A 3,760-nucleotide genomic window follows, 5' to 3' on the forward strand; every position below is an offset into this window, starting at 1 on the left:
CGGAAACATGTGCAGCATTGCCAGCTTTCAGTTGTTCTTCGAAGATTGCTGAATGAAGGAAAACAAAGTGGAAAAGAATTAAAAAACACTAATGAAGTGCTTATTTATAGTAATTGCTTGATTTTACATATTGTGAAGGAAACGGTGGACTCTATTCATTTGCAATCATAGCAGCGGAGTAAGAGGGCGCTATGGGAATGATTTCACAAAAATATGCGGGGCTGTCGAGCATGGTAACCATGGGCGCATCTATGTCAGCTTCTGGTTGAATTGCTGAACCACAAGCCAGAACTTCTCCTATGCCTGAAAAACTGGTTCTCAATCCAGTAAATGCAATAATAGCTTCATCCAAACCATTAAAAACATGCACTTTATTAGGTCCACGACCTGTTGCGCTTGCTTCTGCTTCGGTCGCGCTTAGGGATTATAACTCTTACTAAGTAGAATTCTCCTTTCTATGTTGCGGGAGAAGAGGGGATTCCGCATGTCAAAGGTATACAACACTTCTTGTGAATATCACTCACGCTACGCCATCCACAGTATTTTTGCGCAGCACCCACGCACTAAGGGGTATTTGAAGCAAAAACCGCTCAAAAGTGGTTTTTTCTAAAATTCATAAAATGACACAAACAATGCATGTTTAAATAAGTACGATAACCGGTTCACCGCCCCCAGCGTGTTTTACTGCGTCTGGCCACATAATCAGTTGGAACCTAGCCTTTGTGTGTAACGCGTGTCTTTGTTCTCGGCGCTTTTGATTATTTTACATATTTCTCTGTGTTAATATGTCTTCGTATGGTGAATTACCAGAAAAAATTCGTATTGAATATGGATGTTGAAAGTATGTACTTTGTACAAAAATATGTTACAGTTAATTTCTCGTCAGAGTTCCGCATTTAGACTTATGTTGAAAATTTCCTTCTTAAAAACGTGGTATTTTTAACAAATGTTGAAAACAATAGTGTTTTTGTTTATTTGTCGGGCTTTGTCGCCTTGCATTTAAAATGTGGTAATAAAGTTTGAGCCTTTGCCTATCTGAATGAAAAATAAAATCTCCCCCCCGACCCACCCCAACCTTTTTAAATTTTTTTTAGTCAAAGTCAAAATTTTTCAAAAAAATATTTTTTTTCTTAAATTTTTTCTTTTACAATACATCGAACATCAAGCTAAAAATCTGAAGGAAACTGTAGACAGTGAAATATCAGTGAAAATCAGTCACAATATTTTGCTGACAATGGTAGACGGAAAGGTCTGCAACTCCGCAACGGACACTGCATCAACATCGAAATAGTAGTTGATGATAACCTACCTCGACACTGTTGGCCCAAGGGTGCAGTCACTTACACCATGCTATCCAGTGAGAACCAAAAATGGGGAGTATCACCGACCTGTTGCCAAATTAGCTATTTTGGATATTAATTGAAATTTAGCAGTGTTGTTTCTTGTTTGGGTATTCGCGAACTCACGAATACCGGGGGGGAGTGTTGACAACCCTGTAACTAGCCATGAAATGTATCGGATATCGATTACATCCTTTTATCTTGATTCGCCATTAAAAAATAATCACGCCATTTGTAATTTGGTTTGCAGGAGAAAACCGATGTGTAAGAATAACCTATACTAATTTTATTAATTACATTTACTGATCTTAAACTATCATTGTCTTTCTTTATATTGTAACGTAGCTTTGCCTATGCTACAATAATATATTCAACATCACCCCAGCATGCGCCTTAAAACTGCACATAGGTACAACTATATAAACATACATACATACATACCCCTATGTACATACACGTACAAATTTCGCAAACACCAACTTAGACAACCATGCGCAGTAACATATGGAAGAAATTCGCTACACAAAACACCAAATTCGGAATAAGGCCACTCACTTCTCAAACAGCTCCATCAAAGCCGGAGCTAAAGCTGCCAACATGAACTCCACCAGCATCAGTTGTCCGTAGGTAAGCACGGAGTGTATCCGGGGCTTCGGGCCTATTTGGGGTGCTCTTGGCTTTCCCCCTCGGTGGAAGACCGACTGGTTGAAGGGGGGCTGCAAGGGGGGAATACCCCTCATGCAACACTCCAAAACCATTATGGGCTAGACCCATTTTTGGACACGGTCTCAAGCAGACAGGGGGCGTGACCCCCTGCCTGCTAATGATACCGCGAACGGGCACGAAAACATACGGGCGGAACGGGCAACCTTTCGATGCCCTGGGGGGACCGCACTAACGATCAGTTGTCCGTAGGTCACCCATCTGGACCGCCAGCACCGCTGCCGCCCTTAGGCCGACACCGCTACCGAGGACCGCCCGCAAGCGTTACCGAGGACTGCTATTTGTACTCACTGTCATCCAGGGCCGCCGCAGTAATCATCACCACCGCTAGGGCCCGTACCGGTGCTCATAACCGGGGCCGCCCAAGGCCGAAGCTACCAACCGTGGGCCGCCCACCATAATCATCGAGGACTACGAACGCTAACCATCGCCAACCAGGGCCACTGTCACCACCATTAGGGCCCGCCGCCCTCATCATTACCTGGGCCACCGCCAACGTCACCGCTGAGGCCGCCACCACCACATCTTGCTGTCACCAGAAGCGCTCCCGTCGCCGTACAATTACCCGCCGAATAATCTCCGACACCGACTGCCGACTCTCTATCTTTACCTTCCTCTCTCCCCTACACAAGTTGCCGGTATTCTAGATAGCCGCGTGTGTGTGGGTGTGTGTTAAGTCGAAATACACAAATCATTGTGTTTTATTTGGTGGGGGTTAGTGGGACCTTCGCTGGACTCTGGAGCGGATGAGCATACCTCAGCCTTCGACAAAACCCACCTCATAATATTTAAATAAGGTTTAAAAGCGATTGTCACAGAGCAGCTTGAGTTTGATTTAATACGCTATAAACACGGAGTTCTCCGAAGCAAGGACCAAGTTAATAACATTTATGCACCGACCTTCCGGATTTGGTTCTAACCACGTTTCCTTTGTCTTCGAGCACTATTTCCTTTTTGTATCTGGGGGTGAGTTTATTGCCTATTCGCTTATTGATTTTTACGTAAATCATGTCATTACTTGAATATGTTTTTGCCTCTGTCCTCTTTTTGTTATGGAATGTAAGGTGTTTTTCCTGTTTGTCAACTATTTTCCTGTCGAGTATGTCATTTTCGATTAATGTCGGGTCGCTGTCAACGCTTCTGCCGAAAAATATTTCAATGGGTTTCTTTTTGGTAGTCGAATGTATTGAGTGGTTATATTTGCATATGGATTTATTCAGTAATTCTTCAAAACTATTGTGGGTATTTTCTGCTCTTATACAGCGCACTATCTCGTAAGGGTTGAGTGAAAACGCTCTACCTGACCATTTACTGAGCTGGTGTAAGGAGAGGTTTTAAAAATTTCGATGTCATACTGGTTTTCGGACATAAATACTATGGAAGATGAGTTAAAAGATTTTTCGTTGTCAATAACAATTTTCTCTGGGATTCCGAAGGATGTAAGTAGGTCTTGTAAGGGTACTTCTATGTCTTCCGTTGCTCTTGATTTAATGGTTTTCGCTTGCGCGCATTAGGAAAATTTGTCTATGGCAGTGAGGATTACTTTGCTATTAGTATGGTAAATGTCGATGTGGACTATCCCCCCTATTCTAGAACCCGAATTTTCGTAACTCGTAATTGGTAGCTGTTCAAATATCTTTGAACATGGGTATATCTGCCTAAGTAAGATAATAAATATAGGTAGTAAAAACATTTAA

The sequence above is a fragment of the Rhagoletis pomonella genome, unplaced genomic scaffold (genome assembly GCF_013731165.1).
Source record: "Rhagoletis pomonella isolate Grant_MI unplaced genomic scaffold, Rhpom_1.0 Rhpom_scaffold_00002, whole genome shotgun sequence".
Taxonomy (NCBI): Eukaryota; Metazoa; Arthropoda; class Insecta; order Diptera; family Tephritidae; genus Rhagoletis; species Rhagoletis pomonella.